Genomic DNA, 20,126 nt, shown 5'->3' on the forward strand with positions numbered 1-20,126 from the left:
TTTCTGCATAGATGACTCACACAGACGGGTCTCTGCACAGATGACTCACACAGATGGCTTTCTGCACAGATGACTCACACAGATGGCTTTCTGCACAGATGACTTACACAGACTTTCCCTGCACAGATGACTAACACAGACGGCTCTCTGCAAAGATGACTCACACAGACTTTCCCTGCACAGATGACTAACACAGACGGCTCTCTGCAAAGATGACTCACATAGACTTTCCCTGCACAGATGACTTACACAGGCAGCTCTCTGCACAGATTTCACACAGACTTTGGCTCCCTGCTCAGACTTTCCGCTCCCTGCACTTTGCATTGTTAACATCTCACCAGAGGTGTCGGTATCTATCGTCAGGCATACCGCTTCTGGAAGGCTTTATGAATTGACAATTTACTGAAATATGTTGGAGGTAACTACAGCCAAGTCGGTAATTTCCCGTACTGCTCTGTAATTTCAGTTTTTCATGCGGTAACAGCCTTTATGAATTGACACATTGCTAAGTGCTCGGGAAAGTCTGCTGTTTTCAGCATTACCGCATGCGATAATGCTTTATGAATTAAGGCCAATGTCTACCAATTTTGTATTACCGTATATACTCGGATACAAGTCGACCCCGTGTATAAGTCAACCCCCCAAATTTGACCCTCACAAGGTGGATTTTTTCAATTATTCAAGTATAAGTCTATATGTAATTATATGTAAGCCAGCCAGGTATGTGCCTCCAGTATAGGTAACCAGTATTGTTACCCCGAGTATAGGCTAGGCAGGTAGGTGCATCCAGTGTATGTAGCAAGGTATAGTTGCCCCCAGTATAGGTAGGTAGCCAGTATAGTTGCCCCCAGCATAGGTAGGCAGCCAGGTATAGTTGTCCCCAGTATAGGAAGGTAGCCAGTATAGTTGCCCCTAGAATAGGTAGGTAGCCAGTATAGTTGCCCCTAGCATAGGTAGATAGCCAGTAAAGTTGCCCCTAGCATAGGTAGGTAGCCTGTATAGTTGCCCTTAGCATATGTAGGTAGCCAGTATAGATGCCCCAGCATTGATAAGCAGCCAGGTATAGTTGCCCCCAGTATAGGAAGGTAGCCAGTATAGTTGCCCTTGGCATACGTAAGTAGCCAGTATAGATGCCCCAGCATTGATAGGCAGCCAGGTATAGTTGCCCCCAGTATAGGAAGGTAGCCAGTACAGTTGCCCCCATGTATAGGCTGCAGCGGTGGGGAGAGCGGGCATGGAGGCAAACATCTCACCTATCTTCCATCTACTTCCTCTCCCAGGCATCCCATGCGTCTCCTGTGATGACATCAACACAAGGGAATGTGCTGGTATCAACACAAGGGGATGCGTGGTAGATGGAAGATAGAGGCTGTGGAAGGTGCGATGTTTGCCTCCATGCTGCCCGCTCTCCCCGCCGCTGCAGCTGTCCGTTACCACATCCACCGCTGGGCGCAGTCTGCTCTCTTCTCCTCACTTCTCCTCCACTCGCGCTGTAACTTCCGCTCCCGACGTCATGTGACATCGGGAGCCGGACCATCTCTGAAGGGGGTAGACGTGAGTGAGGTAGAAGAGAGGAAGAGAGAGGACACTGCGCCCAGCGATGGATGGTGAGTATCCCCTCCACACACACACCCCACATCCATACCCCCCACCCCACACAGTCTGTAAGTCACAAAATTTAGGACTATGTGGCTATAAGTCGACCCCCCCACTTTTGTACTTTGGGTCAGTCCTAAATTTTGCGACTTATAGCCAAGTATATACGGTATGTAATATGTACCCCATGTTTGTTTCATACCCTGTACAGCACCACAGAATATGTTAGCACTTTGTACATTAATAATAATAATAATAATAATAATAGACATATTTTTTAAGTCTCATGCTAAGCTACTGGGACTGATCAGGACCATTCTTCAAAAAACGTTTTTAAAAAGTTGCTCTTTTTCAAATTCCAAGTCAATTTTAAAAGCTCATTCTCAGCCTACTGAGATCAGTAATGACTACTTTTATAAAAAAAAAACACCATAGTTTATTAAGTTAAATAAGAAACCCCGAGAGCCCAATATAGTGTAGTATGTATTGGAATCCATGGATAAATGTAAGTGTGAGATGAATATACTCACAAACATGGGTTACCTCTTAGGCAACCACTGTAGATGCAGGTGAGGAGATTAGACCTGTCCTCACTCAGGATTAAGATGTCGCTCTCTGTAGATCAGAAAAGTAGGGGTAGGTCACCCCTCCACCAGGGGTGGACACAGTATTACCCTAAGAGAACACAGGCGCCAGCAGGATAAAAGGAAATAAAAGTTTTAAAATTTTCTGGGAGGCAGTGGTGGACTTACCTCCGGAAAGCAGACTCAAAATACTGTCTGAATTAAACAAATACATTTTTATTATTGGTACCCCAAAAGATGCAACGCGTTTTGCAGGCACAGCCCGCTTCATCAGGCAATAAGATAGGGGACAAACAGTAGCTCGTCAGTAGGCGCCATTTTGGGGTATCAATAATAAATGTATTTTTTTAATTCAGACAGTACCGTACATGTTATCTTGCCTTTTATGAAATCAGAAGTTTTAATGGACTGCTGTGTAACCAGGCCTGATCATTGGGCCAAACTCGGGAATATGGTGTAGAGGTTCCCGGTTTTGCCGTTGACGTGAGGCAGACTTTGAATGGGGAGAGTTGACCAAGAAACAAATCAAAATGTCATTTTGCCTTCTTAAAACAGAAGATGCTAGCAATAATCCAGCTGTAAGTAAGCAACTGTTCTTTCCTAAGATGCATCACTGCTGAATACACAAATCATGTCTTTATGCCCTTGAAAGCCAGGCTCACATCCTGAACTGCTGGTTGTACAGAGCCACATCAATCTAACATGCAGACAGCCTGTTTTTGACTTTTTGGTACTCATGGTTTAGATTGATATGGCTCTATGGGATTGGGCTTGGACCAGTACTAAGGAATACAAAGAATCTCAGATAGCTCATGGGGACCCAGAACTATGTGGAAGGTAAAAAAGGGGTTTAAGAGACCAAAAAGTCCTCTCTTAAAAAACAGTGATTTGTAAAGAGCAAAGAGATGATTTGCATATTTGGGAGTAATGCATCATGGGAAACCACAGTTGCTTACTTACAGCTGAATTATCGCAAATACCTGAATTATCGCAAATACCTTGTGTTTTAAAAATAATTACATTAAGTAGGGTTTTTTTGTTTTTGTACAGGTTCAAAAACAAATCAGTGTCCCTTTTTTGGGTAATGGCAAATACTTTTCCTGCCAAGATGGACCACCGCTTATTCATTAAGGGGGAGGCGTTAAAAGTGCCCAAGGATACATAATACATCACCGGATCCATTAAAAATTTGAAAGAAAATATTCTGTAAAGCGCTGCGGAAGATGTTGCTATATAAAAACTACATAATAATAATAGAGCCAATGATTTACATATCCACACATGATGCTCTATGTTGATATCTTCCTGCTCTTGTGACTGTGAATATTTTTGAATAACCTTTGTGTTTGCAAAGACAAAATTGTACTTGGCACATTTGTTTCACCAGAAAAGCTTTTTGGTTCTTTGTAATCTGACACAAAAATATTAGAGGCGTTAGATCTCCATTACTTAAACTCCTTGCAGTGTTCTAAATGCATTTCTGAGGTGAAAAAAAAAGATTGAATATATACTTGCATACCAATTCGGGCAAAAACAATTCATCATTTTTAACAAATTATCCCTAGTGACAATAAATTCCTGAAGAGCATTGCTTAAAGAGAATCTGTATTGTTAAAATCGCACAAAAGTAAACATACCAGTGCATTAGGGGACATCTCCTATTACCCTCTGTCACAATTTCGCTGCTCCTCGCCGCATTAAAAGTGGTTAAAAACAGTTTTAAAAAGTTTGTTTATAAACAAACAAAATGGCCACCAAAACAGGAAGTAGGTTGATGTGCAGTATGTCCACACATAGAAAATACATCCATACACAAGCAGGCTGTATACAGCCTTCCTTTTTAATCTCAAGAGATCATTTGTGTGTTTCTTTCCCCCTGCAGCTATCTTCCACTGAAGTGTCAGGGTTTTTTTTTCCTGCAGAGTGCAGACAGCTCTTCCTGTATGTAATTCCTCAGTATGTGAAAGCCCAGCCAGCTCAGAGGAGGATTTATCCAGCTTGTAAAAGATAATAGAGCAGAGAGAACCTGCCATAATCTAAATAACACACAGGCAGTGTGCAGAGAGGGGCCTGGAGGGGAGAGATGCATCACAGAACCACAACACTGAAGAACTTGGCAGCCTTCCAGACACAGGCTGACAAGTCTGACAAGAGAGAGATAAGTTGATTTATTACAGAGATGGTGATAGTAGAATGTGCTGCAGTAAGCTAGAGCACATTAGAATAGCTTTTGGAACTTGAAGGATGATAAAAAACAGGATGCAATTTTTGTTACGGAGTCTCTTTAAAGTGAACCTCCAGACTAAAAATCGACTCAGCAGCACTGAAAAGGCTTGGTGTTTTTTTAACAGTTTCACAGCATCAGAACTTTGTTACTCTTATACAAGCCTCATTTTTAGCTGCACAGAAGAAAACTGCACGGGCATTTTCCCCTGATGCTGTGCAAAGCATGATGGGATTTCTGATGTTGTTGTCCTTTTTCTGCTGTTTTGGTGCAATTTTTTTTTTCACATTTTGAATTTGACATTTGAAGCCTAGTGCATGCAGCTGGGAGGGGCTATAAGGACACAGGACAGTTGAAACTGGGTCTTATGCTCCCTGTCACCTCCTTTCAACCAAAAAGATGGCTGCCCCCCTGACAAAGATGGCAGCCCCCATGAATCACAAACATTTGCCTGTCCTTTTAAAACGGGGTGTGTAAAAAATTATATTACCTATCTATTCTAATTAACATAACTAATTCAACTTAATGACAGTATGTTTGTTTAGGCTGAAGTTCCCCTTTAAATCCCCAAGTTATATAATACTCTGTAACATTCTCTTACATATTTTTTTCAAATATTGATAATTTGATTAACATTATTGCGCAGATAGATAATCCAGTGTGGAGCACTTTTTAAATAAAAGGTTTACTGTTTTTTGTTAATATATTTATTTCATGTATCTGTGTTGAGTGCTACTTTTTAATATTCTAATCTGATGCATATAAAAAAAACTTGTAAATTAATATTTAGTTTTTCAAAGTTCAGTCTGCTTGTTTGACTGCAAATATTTTTTGAAAGACAATAACTTAGTTTTCACCTAATATTTGTAAAAAGACAATAACTCCATTTTCACCTTATTAGACATTCTGGCCCATATGCAATTAACTTTTTCACCCAGGTTTTCTCCTAGGAGATAATTTTTCATCCTCTATTTAAAATATCTTTCCAGCACTTTTCAACTGAAAACATATCGAAAAATAGGTGAAAAGATACTGCCAAAATTATTTGGAATATTTCCTTGCTTTCTGGTGGCTTAAAAGACATTTTATTGATGAGTTTAAAAATATCACCTAGGAGAAAACTCAGGAGAAAAAGTGAATTGCATATGGGCCTCTATAACATTACAGAAACCAAGGGCCATATGCAATTACATTTTTCACTTGAGTTTTCTCCCAGGTGATATTTTTATAACTTGTAAATAAAATGTTTTTTAAACCACCAGCAAGCAAAAAAATACTCAAAATAATTTTGATAGTACATTTTCACCTACTTTTTGGTAGTTGTTCAATTGCAGAGTGCTGTAAAATATTTTAAGTAGAAAATGAAAAATTATCTCGTAGGAGAAAACTCAGGTGAAAAGGTGAATTGTATGTAGGCCCAAGTCTATGAACCTACTCACTATGGACTTATCTTTACAACACAAAACTAAATAAAAAAACTGTTATTGGCACATAATTGGCAATAAAACAAACATAGAACTTCCCCCAAATCTCAATATTCCTTTCAATAGAAGAACATATTTTTTAAATATGATTTAGTACCAAACTCAGTTTAGAAAAACAGAACTATTCCCCCCCCCCCCCTTTGAACTACAAAATCTAAAATCTAGAAATTGTATTTATCTAGTTATATCTGGTGATGTATTCTTACATGATGAAATATTGGGCTCTGTCATTCATAAAGGTATTTTAACCTGCATTTATTTAATTAGAAGTAATAGAGCAAAATTAAAAATAAGTAATGTCTTTTAAATAATTGTCAAGATATTTATTGTCAAGATACCAATGTAAACAGATTCTCAAATTCATCTTTACTTTTAGAATAATGTAAAATTTATTGTTTACATGGTTTCAAAATTAAAAAGCCAATTTGCATTAATTTCCCCAGAATATATTATTATTAATTGTGCATTGCCAGACATTTTCATGCATAAGAGCTACTTAAGGAAAAATGAAAGAAGGCCATTATACAACTCTCAGATCCTCATTTACATTCTCTTAAAATACCCTAGAAGAATGATAAGAAGAAGAATATGTATAAGAACTGTATTTTCTTCAGATGTGTTTTGTCTTGTCCACTGGAACTATCTCAACTGTTCAAATGAAGCCAATACAATTCAATTCTGTTTTGGAACACAAATAGTCAAGCCCTTTTTTAAAAAAAATTCTGGATAGAGTGGACGAGTTGGTGTTTCCTGAGTTAACAAAAGGGATATTCACCTGATCCTCTTATTCAAAAGTACAATAGTAAGTTAGAAGAAGTCTCCCCAAAGTGACAGTAATTACTACATTTCACAGCTGTCATCAAGATAGATGTCCTTATTGTGACATTTATTTATAGCAAAGCTGACTATTGTTTGTCATTCATATAGGCCTGTTTTTATGTTTTTTGAATTTTAAACTGAGATGAAAAATATTTCTTCTAAATCGACATTTTGTAAAATGACCACTTTTCTGTGAAATAGATTATTTTCAAAAGAAAATATTGTGCTGCATCTGAGAATGTCGAATTCCTATTAAAATATTTTATATTTGTAAACAATGAAATTACGAGAGGTTTGGAAGTATTTTGTTCAATAGTCACCTTCTTTAGTGTGGCGTACTATTTGTAAGAAAAAAATGAATTTCCAAACGAATGGAAAATATCACAGTCAAGTGGAATTAGAGTTTAAGAAAATCAGATGACATTTTGGAAATGTGCGCTGTCTTTCAAATGCAACTTTAGGTCATAATTACAAAGTATCAGTTAATGGTAATTTCCTTCCACATCCAATGTTGTCTTTTTTATTTGTTGCTTCTCTTTTGCACCATGATTTATGAATCTTTGTACATGAATCTTTGTATTGGCTCTGATGCATGAACATGATTTAATAAGTTATCTCACCTTGCCATTTCACCACTTTATATATGCAGAACTTTTCTGGCACTTAACAAGCAAAAAGTGCTAAAATAAGGTAAGAAAAGTAAAATAAACTTGAACTAGCAAGGTCAGCTTCTCTTTTTTTTCTTTTAAGTAAACCTTTGCTTCCCAGGTGCTAAAAACATGCTATAAAGATAAGGTGAAGAAAACAAAAGTCAACACACTCAAAAAATCCTTTAATGCACTAAGGCCACTGTCCTTGCTTATTTGTTGATTGGTGTGTAATGGTCAATGCTATAAATAAGAATATATTTTCAGAGTAGATTTGCTAATAGAATTTTTTTTTGGTTTAGAAACTGTTCTTTTATTAATCTTTTACCCAGTACTTTCTTTAGTCCACTTTTGTATTTTTATGTCTTGTTATTGGATTTTTTCCATTATCTTTTTCCATTTTCTTTTCAATGTATTCATTTTGTACTGTTTTAATTTAATGCTTATCATTACATTTTATTATTTTTTTATCACTTGCATAATACAGTTTTAAAGTTTCCATGCACATGTATGTACCCTTTTGTCCAAGCCCCAATATTTTATCAATTTTCAGTATACCCTCAGATTTCACATGTCTGTTACGTTTGTATTTTTTTTTCTCCTCCTTTTTTTTTTAAAACTTGTGTTTGTAAAGCAAAAAATCATAACAGATAATCTCATATTAGATTTGAGTCTTTGAGATTTAAAGAGAACCTGTACTGAGTAAAATTATTTAAAATAAACACTTGAGGTAACTTCAAATGAACATTACATAGTTACCTTGCCATCAGTTCCTCTCAGAAGCTCACCATTTTCTTCTGACAATGATCTCTTCCAGTTCTGACAACATTTTGTCAGAACTGAAATATATCAGTTGCTCTCAGTTATATATCAGTTGCTGTCAGTTATAGCTGAGAGGAGAACTGATGTGCTCATGTTTCCCTATGGCTCAAGTGGGTGATGTTACAGTTTAACTGTGTGCTGACCAGAAAGCTGTTATGGTATAATGGCCATTTTCAAAATGGAGGACGGAGAATTCCATTGATCACAGTGGACAAACAGGATGCAGGAGAGGAGGAAGAGATTGAGGAGTAGCCTACACAGGAGGTAAGTATAACTTGTGTATGGTTATTTTGACTTTTAATTTTCAGTTCAGGTTTTCTTTAAGTTTGCTATTGATTTGACGCTCTAACTCTGCAATGCAGTAGTTATGCCTTAGATGCTTGGTCAGTTAAGTGATTCACAATTTGCCAAATGGATGACTGTTATATGAGATTTAACTACTGAAAGAAAACTATTTGTATAGTGGGCAGGCTTTAAATCTGTATGTAATTGAGCAGTGTTTAGTTTCATCATCATCCTGAATTTTGTTCTTATGACTTCAAGGCCTTACTAAATATGTCTCACCAACACATCTGATTGACTTCCTGAATTGCTTTTCCCAACTTCACTAACTGCATTTGTCCTTGTTGACTAAGAAGTTGCTGCCTGCACTTTTTTGAAAAATAGTTATTTGTAATTAAAAAAAACGAAAACATTTCCAATGGCTGGAAGCACTGCTTAGACGACTTCTAAGCATTTCATCTCGTACACAATGATCTGGCTTAGTTTTATGTATTACCTAGTAGTTTTTTTTATTTTGTTTACAATGAGTTCTGCTTAGAAGACTTCTAAGCATTGTATTTTGTACACAATGATCTGGACAAATGTTATGCATTACCTAGTCTGTTTTCTTATTTCGTTTACAATGAGTTCTGTAGGATTTAATTTTGGTTCCCTTACTCTTTTATGCCTGTTTCAAGCCTATATACTATGCCTTTGTTAATCATCAAATAGTAAAAATATTCAATTGAACAAAATGTTAACAGAACACTGTAATACACTGTATATACACCAAACTGGACTGAGTAAAAAAAAATTTGATTTTTTTTTTCCTTTTTGTACATTTTTCTGTTAGTAAAAAAATGAATTTTAAATTTGTGAGCACTGGTAAAAAAAAAGAGACAACTGTTTGATATTTGGAAACTAAGAAAAATATTTAAACCTGAATTGGTTTAAGGGGACCTTTATTAGCGGACTTGCAGGTTATTGCAGGAAGACTTTTAAAAATCTATAGCCATACAAATCAGTTTTTGCTTAGGCATTTGCAAAGAATAATCGCTTGTTTGGCATACATTAACCATCTAGAGTACGGTTCTTACACTTTTGGTGTTCATTTTTGGAGTGCCATTTCAGAAGTTGTACAGCAAACAAACTACCGTATATCTCCATTGAGCAAAATGTAACAAAAACCCCACGACACAGAGATATGAACAAAGCTTTCCATTGATAAGGGCTAAGTTGTCAAAACAGCTGTATGCAAGTTGAAGTCTATGGCTCTGTATGTTTAAAGCTGTATCTGGAACTTACACCAGGGGTAGAAAGGACTTTTTAGTATAGCTGAGCTCTAGGGACATAAATATAGGAATTCATGTTCTGCTTTATTGGACATGTTTTGAGACATAAATGATGTACTTTCAAGTCCACTGTAATATTCTATGAGACTTGCAGCCGTTTAGTGTCTTTGGACCTCCATACCTTGGATGTATCCACTATGAAAAACAATGTCTATGGGCTATATGATTTTCATATGCGTAAATATCATGGTTGCTGGATATTTTCTCTTCTATTTATTGACTCTACAACTAAAACTAACAAAATAAAGAAGACTTATTGACTGGCCTTAGAATTTCTACTAGTCAACTTTTCAACTTGCCCAGATGGCCCTTTCCAATCTTTTACTTTTGTGGTCCGTGGCTACTTTTTTTGTGATTATTTCTGTCACATATGATATAGTGATTTGAGAATAATTTATTCTAGTGGCAATTTTATTTTAATTTGGGATTTCTTTAGCGTGCTTGGAGATTAGGTTTTAACAAGTTGAACTATTATGCTTGCCAGTGATGATGTATCTATATAACTTATACAGTGGCAGTATCTGGAATCTAAAGGGTAAATTGTAGAACTGTCATTGAGATACATCTTACTATGACCAGCTATGTCTCATCTCCCGCTAAAATGCATCTTCCATTTTAGCTCTGGGCAATTCGCGATGAGAAATGCCATTTTTTCATGCGTGGAAACACAGAGATAAAAAACACATTACTTCCATGGGATGGATTAATAACACCACTGCAAGTGACTTTTGGTTCGGTGAATTTACATTTTTTTTCCCCTTGATACTAATGGGACAGAAAGCGTACTCAGCCCAAAGACAGAAAATCAAAATGACAGTCATCAATACGTGGAGTGACACATCCATCATCCTCACGTCCGACGTTTCACTCTGAAAGTTTATTTAAAAGCGCGCTTAGCCTTTGAACAGCAATAGCCTTTGCGTCCATCTGCTCACATTAGAGACCGTCTCATAAAACAGCAATGATCGGCACCCAAAAGGAAAAAAAGCTTGGAAACAATCACCTTAATGCGTCTCTAAATGCAGGAGTGAAAACAGCAGTTGAGAAAACCTATATTCTACGGAGGCTAAAAACCTGAATATCAAAACAAGGGCACTGGTGGAAAATATCCACCCAAGCTCATACTACCATACTGCTCCGCCCCACTGCCCTCCGAGACTGAGCAAGATAATAGCAGGGCACGGAGGTTTGAATATTTACCAGTCCAACTGATATTAAATATTCACAACGAATTTCATTCCTCATTTCTCCTTCTGATTGCGAGACAACAGCTTTTTTTTTCTTTTGGAATCTGCCATTTTATAGAGTAAAATTGTTAGGTGAGTGCTTTTAGCTGTTTTTCTGTTTCTTTAATGGTGGGTAAATATTACCTATTTTTTTTTTCTAAGACAGCTTTGGATTTTACATAACTATTAAAATTTTACAAAGACAAAACATATATTACAGTACATTCCAGAGACACACATGTGCCCTTTAAAAGCCTTTTTCAATCATCCCAACCTTGGTAGTAATCTGAGGAAGTAGATGGAAAACATACAATATACATAAAAATTGTCAGAGATCTGGGGTAAATTTATGGCATCAAAAGTATAAATACTAGAAAATTGCTTTGCAGTGACCTTACAAAAATACAATACTGTATTTAATTAGAGTTAAACACAATTAGGGCTGCCACACTAAAGGAGGATATAATAAAACATAACGTTTAATAAATTATTAAACTATTGAACATAGAAGTAAGTAATGATTACTATAAAGTGACTGAATGAGTTGCTTGATGGAGGTCCCTATGAGGCAATGTTTGGGGTGTTGTTATATTGTAGTGGTCCCTTCCCTGGCATCAAGTTAATAAAATACAGTGATCCTCAAAAAACCCAACATGTTTCCCATCCGTATAGGAGGCTTCATCAGGGATGAAAGGTACCAGGGTAGAAAGTGCTTAAAAAAACAAAACAATACAATATAATGGTACCCCAAAGTTGCCTCATAGGGTCCTCCATTAAGCTGATTTGAAACTCACTGTCACTTAATAATAACTATTTTAATACATTTATTATAGGTTATTTTTTGTTATATCCCCCTTTTTATGGTCGGCCCCAATTATGTTTCACTGTGACCTAGCTTGGCAGCACCATTTCACCAGTAACATAGTCATTCTCAAATTTTATTTCCGTAAACTCATCCTTCGGTTTAACATCGCTTCTGCAAATGCTACTGTAGAAAAAAGCCCCACAAGATACATACAAGTGATGTGTTTGAATTTTTGTTAATTGTTAAAATAACACACAACTCCCATTTAATATTCAGTAACAGTCAGTAACTGGTATTTACATACCACGGAAGAACACTCTGAGGCACATATTTTAATCTTTTTTGCAACATATTTATATACTAACACCCTAAGACTACGAGATGCCTATGGAGATTAAATAGTTAAATTGTATACAACATTTAAAAGAGAAGGACTAACCTCCAAAAAAGACTCCACTTGTATTATCACAATTAAGACTTTATTAATGCTTTATAATTTAAATCTTTGCTGTACCAATTAATTTGCATTTTCTGGGGTACGACCACGTTGTTTTAATGCATTTGCATTAGTTTATCTCTCTGGGCACCTATTAATCCCATAGTGTTGATATATCTGACCTCGATGTACATGTCTAGGCTACTGCTGGAATTTCAAGAGAGTGACCATTTGATCTCCAAATTTAGAATGTGGGCACTGATAAGCTTGCCCCTATACCCATGAAGTAGTTGTTACCTGTAAACAGTGGCAACCAGAACTAAGAGTGCCTCCATTTACCTGTTCGTGTAAAGAAATACATGCATATACTTCTTCATATTGACCTGCTTGTTTTGTTTTCCTACCCTCCGTTTTCTTATTACTTTAAAGGAAGAAACTTATAAAAAAAAATAGAGTTATCAAAGTTTATTGAATGAAACAACTAATTTTGATTTTTTTTCCCTTGAAGACTACTATAAAGTTAAAAAGAAAAAGTAAAACAATCAACCAAATTCATTTTTTTCTTCTAAATTTGCTCCTAGGAGATACATTTTCAGCTTCTGCTTAAAATAACTTTTAAGCACTCTGCAATTGAAAAAGTATCAAAAAGTTGGTGAAAAAGTACTTTGAAAATTACTCTATAGTTTCTGGTGGCTTAAAGCGGTATAAAACCCTGACATAATATAATATTCAATAAAAAAATGTTTCCTACTTTTTATATGCCATACGGTTATCATATTTGCATTTGTGCATAAGTATTACTATTCATTTAGAAATTACAAGATCCCAAAAGTACAGTTTTTTGCTTTAAAAGCTGACTTTGCATTTTATTCATAACAGTTTTTATTCATTATGAATTGAAGGCAGAAATGCTTTGAGTGTCTCTCTGTGTCCAGGAGCTTCTGCACAGTCAGAGAATGTGTCACATCCCTCACTTGATACAATTAAGTAAACACAAGATAATATTATCTCCACTTCGGATGCATCCAGATTTCTCTGCACTGAACTTTGAAGTCCTGTGTGTAATCCTTTGAATGCTGTTCTAGTAAAAAAAATGCTGGTTGTATATAATATGCTGTAAATAATTTTTTAGAGCAAAGAAGAAATACTGGGTTTCATTCCGCTTTAAAGGGCATTTTATTTATGAGATGTGAAAATATCACCTAGGAGAAAAAGTGAATTGCATCGGGCCCAATGTCTCTTGTTAAATTCATTTTTTTTCACACCTTATCACTAAAATGACTTTTAAGCCACCAGCAAGCAAGAAAATATTTAGAACAATGCTATACTTTTCACCTACTTTTTGGTCCTTTTTTGACTGAAGAGCGTTGAAAAGTTATTTCAAACAAAAGATGAAAAATTATCTCATAGGAGAAAGCAAAAAAATAAATTGAAAAAGGGCCAATGGGCCAGATCTACTTCACATCTTCTTAGTTTTCTCCTAGGTGATATTTTCACATCTTATCAATAAAATTGCCTTTAAGCCACCAGCAAGTAACACAATAATCAGGATTATTTTGCCAGTATGATTTTACCTACATTTTGGTACTTTTTAAATTGCAGACAGCTGGAAAGTTATTTTAAACAGAAGATGAAAAATTAGAAAGAGAAAACTTTGGGGGAAAAAGTGAATTGGATTGGGCCCTATGACACAAAACTTTTCTCGTAAACATTTTTATTCTATCTTGCCTTAAATCATAGAAAGCAAAAATTCAAACCATTTAGATTATATCAAGTTTGATATTACCATTTTCCAAGTTATTTATAGTTCGATAAGAAGCAACTTATGCAAAAAAAAACAAAAAACCTCAATGCAACAATAGTGGGTAGTGGGTGTGAAGACACCTTCTAAAAAGAGACACAGGAGACAAAAAACGGGAGCCCAATGGTGTAGTATGTAGAAACAGGTTGATAGATGTATAAGAAAAATATCTACTCACAAAGGTGGGTTGCAGAAGGGCAACCGACCACAGGAAGCAGGTGGAGACAATAAACCCGACTCCACTCGGGGTGGTCACTGGGGACTTCGTGTGGTCGCACTCCTTAGGAAAAGAAAAGGGGACAGATATCCACTGCAGTGTTTAACCGCATGTGTTCTGTCACCACCCCTCACACGGGGAATGTGTAGGGGTTGAGATGCACTATATGGTTGAAAGAGGCGCCCAGGTTGTGGATAAAAGCGTTTAAAAGCAGTTTAAAACCGGAAAAAGGTTTGAGGTTGCTTACCTCAATGATGAAAAATCTTTGCATAAACAAAAGATTTTATTGGTAGCACAAGTGGCGACGCATTTCGCGGGTCCAAGCCCGCTTCCTCAGGCCTACAGCAGTGCCAAGCCAAATAGGATAGTGAGCTAAGGGAGCTCCCTTAGCTCACTATCCTATTTGGCTTGGCACTGCTGTAGGCCTGAGGAAGCTGGCTTGGACCCGCGAAACGCGTCGCCACTTGTGCTACCAATAAAATCTTTTGTTTATGCAAAGATTTGTCTTCATTGAGGTAAGCAACCTCAAACCTTTTTCCGGTTTTAAACTGCTTTTAAACGCTTTTATCCACAACCTGGGCGCCTCTTTCAACCATATAGTGCTCAATGCAACAAGGCCAGGGATGGTCGTAGTCAGTCAACTTCGCTACGCTGGAACTACGCGTAGTTTTATGCAATTACGCTTCACCAAACTACGGCTTTGAAATCAAGTATTCGCTTCGTATGCATTTCATAGACTACACGTTAAAATACGCAATTACGCGTAGTGCGAAGCGTAGTGTATGCAGATGCTTACGCACGCATGCAGAAAATTTGATGCATTAATTCCTCTTTAAATGCTTATACTGGGAACTCTTCTATGTGTACATTCCCCTTTCCAACACGTAAATTTGTAAGTATACAATCACACGCGGAAAATTAGACGCGAGTAACGCATTCGTAGTTCACTACGCAATACACATGTTAACTACGCATAGAGGGAGTCGCTACGCGTAAATTCGTAAGCGTAGTTTTAAAACTTCACCTATGAACTACGATGCGTAGATGCGAACTACAATGCGTAAATTCGCACTGGTGTAGTTTCTGCTCATCCCTGAACAAGGCCGTACTTGTTTATTTTTCTTATACCATGCAGCAAGCTAAAAAGCATTACTTACTTAATCCTGTGTCTCCCACTGGAGCAAAGGGACTCAACAAATGAATGCCAATGGTTTCTGTCCTGGGTATTTTTTTCTATCTCAGTCCATGATGTCCCTGTCTTCTTTATTTCTTCCTCCACGCTTCTTCTCCAAGTTGTCTTCGGTCTTCTTCTTTTGCTGCTGCCTTGAGGATTCCATTTTAAAGCTTCTTTCTCAATTGATTTGTCCTTGTGGAGAGTATGGCCTATCCATCTCCACTTTCTGCGTTTGAACTGCAAGTCCACTTGTTGTTTCTTGGGTTCTTTCCCACAACTCTTTATTTGAAATTAAATTTGGCCAGCAAGCATTGAGAACAAAATAAAAAGCAATACCAAAGCTAATTCAGTTACAACCTATTTGAAATTGATTTGCTTGCTAAGTGATGAAACATTATTTTATAGATAAGGGCCCATATGCAATTCACTTTTTCACCTGAGTTTTCTCCTAGGTGAAAATTTTAAACTCGTCAATAAAATGCATTTTAAGCCACCAGCAAGCAAGAAAATACTCAAAGTAATTTTAATAGTACTTTCTCACCTACTTTTTGGTACTTTTTTTAGTTGAAAAGTTCTGGAAAGATATTTTAAATTGAAGATGAAAAATTATCTCCTAGGAGAAAACTCAGGTGAAAAGGTGAATTGCATATGGGCCAAAGTGAGAAGAAAATACAATGGCCTCAATTCACTAAGATCATGCTGGAGATAATAAGGCAAGAGTAAACTTACCTCCACACAGTGAGAGAGTTATCTTATCCCTCCATTCCTTAAGTTACCTCCTCTGTAGTTAAGTTAACTCCTCTGTAGTTATTTTCACACGCAGTTAATGAACAGCCTGGGCCATATGCAATTCACTTTTTCACCTGAGTTTTCTCCTAAGAGATAATTTTTCATTTTCAATTTAAAATAACTTTCTTGCACTTTTCAACTAAAAAAGTACCCAAAAGAAGTTGAAAAAGTACTATCAAAATTATTTTGAGCATTTTCCTGCTTTCTGGTGGCTTAAAAGGCATTTTACTAACAAGTTTAAAAATGTCAACTTGGAGAAAACTAAGGAGGAAAAGTGAATTGCATATGGGCCCCTGTCTTTAACTTTAGAATTCTGGAGTTATTTTAAGGATTGAAGAGTTAACTTAAAGACAGAAGAGTTAACTTTAGATTTGCCTGAGGTAAAATGTTTCCTGAATACTACATGCCTTATCACCATGGTGATAACTCTAGAAACCTTATTAAAGACAGGGGATAAGCTTAGTGAATTGAGGCCATTAAGGTTACCTATGAGAAAAGTTGTAGCCATCAGGGCCAAGATAACTCATGAGATAAGTTTTGTGTATCAAAAACGTTGTGGCCTAAGCCACTCCTCAAATTCTCTCTAGAAACTGAGAATTTTAGTATGGAACTTGCATAATCTTTTCTTGAACTAAAAGAAAGATTCGGGTTTATGCGAGAGCCCTGTAAGCTAAAATCTGATCTGTAAGAATATAGTCAGTCACACATTCAGTGGTATAGGAAGAATGACAAGGTGCATAATCCAACTTGCAAGTATTTCTTATGTGCCTAATTGGTAACAAGGGATTAGGACTCATATGCAATTAACTTTTTCTCCTGAGTTTTCTCCTAGGAGATAATTTGTAATCCTGTATTTAAAAAAATGTTCAGCACTTTGCAATTGTAAAACTACCCAAAAAATTGGTGAAAATCTACTAGCCTAATTATTTTGAGCATTTTCTTTCTTGCTGGTGGTGGAGCAGCAGCAGCCACTTGGAGCCCAGTTATAAAGCCAATCTAGTCATGTGTACATATATGTGGCCCATATGCAATTCACGTTTTCTCCTGAGTTTTCTCCTAGGTGATATTTATAAACTTGTCAATAAAATTCCTTTTAAGCCACCAGAAAGCAAGAAAATACTCAAAATAACTTTGATAGTACTTTTTCATCTACTTTTTGGTACTTTTTTAGTTCAAAAGTGCTGAAAAGTTATTTTAAATCAAAGATGAAAAATTATCTCCAAGGAGAAAACTCAGGTGAAAAAGTGAGTTGCATATGGTCCTGTGTGTGAAGCCCAGTTATAAAGTGCTACCATTGCCATAGTCTAGGCAAATTTCTTGGAGGGAAACAAAGTAACTTACCATATGATTTTAGGGAAACTGGATTTTAGGGAAACTGGAGAGCCCAGAGTAAACCCAGGCAAACACAGGTAGAACATACTGTAAGAACACCACACAAAAATGTGTAGGTACTGGGAGATACGTTTGATTGTTAATAGAGTATTATGCATGTTCCAATGCTTATGTATAACTTGCCCTTATTACCCCGCAAAATGTCCTGTTGGGTAGGAATCAATTTTACATCAAAGTTGAATTTTCGTCAGAATCAAAATTTTCACAAAAATACAATATCATTTTCACAATATAAAGACTTTATAAAGATTTTCATCAAATAATATTTGGTAAAAAAAAATGAATTTTCACATACTCATATATTTTTTACAAAACTTCCCTTTTGTGTGAACATTTTAAAAATTTGTGAAAATTATCGCAAAATGAAAATGGCCTTTTTGTTCACATCAACACATGATTAGGTTTACCACATTGGTTAAGTCGCAGGAAAAGGTCCCAAATACCCAACAGAGAATTGCATGTCTTCTAGAGGCTAGATCTATGCACATAGCCATTCATTCATAGACATAGCACTTGATGTAATGGCACCATGTACTTCCTTTATGCGTTAAGTGTAATGTCACCGTGTACTTCCTGTATGAGTTTAGGATGCAGAATAAATACACATTTAAAGCTTTGTCCAGTCTTTATATAGGTCAAGCACTATCTTTCCCTGGACGGCGCCATGAGAAGTAAAGTATTATACCCTCAAGCGCTAAAGTGTGAAGGATCAACAATGCAGTTAAAGCGGAATATAACCCTGCATTTCAACTTTGCTCTAAAACATTATTTACAGCATATTATATGCAACCAGCATTTTTTTTTTACTAGACCAGCATTGGAAGGGTTACACAGAGAGCTTTAAAGTTCCATGGAGAGAACTGCTCCCCGCAGCCAAAGTTTAGATAGATACATTTAAAGGACTTACGAGGCGAAATGCTTAAAAAAAGTTATGTACCTCATTGCTAAAGCAGACCTCAGGGCAGACGAACAGCACCTTCCTTTTCACGATCAGGTGCTTTATCAGGCTAATCCAGGTTACATTGCAGCTCCCGACCCTCCACAGGGTCGCCCTAGCAGAATCGCCGCTTTAAAAATCCAACTCCTGCGCAGCTCGCATAGCCGTGGCCGCGCAGGATTACAGCCCCGCTCGTGTCCGCCCTCACTCCGTGCGCTCTACTATACGTCATGTGGGCGGCTCCACATGACCACCCACATGACGAACTACACTGCCAGCCAGCCGCGCCCCCTTAGCAGAGAATACAAGCTCTGAACGAGCAGGTACTCACTCGTTCAGCGCTTGTATTCTCTGCTGAGGGGGCGCGGCTGGCTGGCAGTGTAGTTCGTCATGTGGGTGGTCATGTGGAGCCGCCCACATGACGTATAGTAGAGCGCACGGAGTGAGGGCGGACACGAGCGGGGCTGTAATCCTGCGCGGCCACGGCTATGCGAGCTGCGCAGGAGTTGGATTTTTAAAGCGGCGATTCTGCTAGGGCGACCCTGTGGAGGGTCGGGAGCTGCAATGTAACCTGGATTAGCCTGATAAAGCACCTGATCGTGAAAAGGAAGGTGCTGTTCGTCTGCCCTGAGGTCTGCTTTAGCAATGAGGTACATAACATTTTTTAAGCAATTTGCCTCGTAAGTCCTTTAAGTAAACAAAATGTAACAATTCAGGAATGTTACACACTCTTTGGCTGTCCTCCAGCTCCTGCACAGGCAGAGAGAGTGAGTCACATTCCACACTTGTTACATTTTGTTTTGCTTAAATGTATCTATCTAAACTTTGGCTGCGGGGAGCAGTTCTCTCCAGGAACTTTAAAGCTTTGTGTGTAACCCTTCCAATGCTGGTCTAGTAAAAAAAATGCTGGTTGCATATAATATGCTGTAAATAATGTTTTAGAGCAAAGTTGAAATGCTGGGTTATATTCCGCTTTAATTCAAAAATACTCTTATTTTATTAAATAATTCATACAAAAGATAAAAGCCTTGTGGTGCTGATCCTTCACACTTTTGTGCTATTGTGGCCCCAGAAGGTATTGGGGTGGGATTGTAGCAATAGTTGATACCCCCTTTCCCATGAGAAATCTTTACCTTTCTTTACCTTTTCTCGACTACGACTAGATCATCAGGGGAGTCAGTATGGATGATATTGTGGTGAAGCCCCTCCCACAGTGTGATGTCATGACCATGGCCCTGACAGTTTCCTGTCTGTGAGCCTTGTTGCATTGTGGGAAATAACATTTCCAACTGCCAAGCAACCAGTATCTCCCTCTGTGCATATGTAGATATGTTTTTTTTAAAAACAACCTTTTAGCCTATTGCATTGTTAGGGGGTGTGGTTATAATGGGTGTGGTTATAATGGCATTCGGGGCTATCTGTTTTTTTCATATCTGCCAGAAGTAAAGATGATGACGTGCAGGCTGATTGTGGATCAAACAATATGAACAAATTACTATATAACAAATGCCTCAATTGTAGGGCAGTGTCAAATGGGGATATGATGGACCTAGGAATAGA

The sequence above is a fragment of the Hyperolius riggenbachi genome, chromosome 4 (genome assembly GCF_040937935.1).
Source record: "Hyperolius riggenbachi isolate aHypRig1 chromosome 4, aHypRig1.pri, whole genome shotgun sequence".
NCBI classification, from domain to species: Eukaryota; Metazoa; Chordata; class Amphibia; order Anura; family Hyperoliidae; genus Hyperolius; species Hyperolius riggenbachi.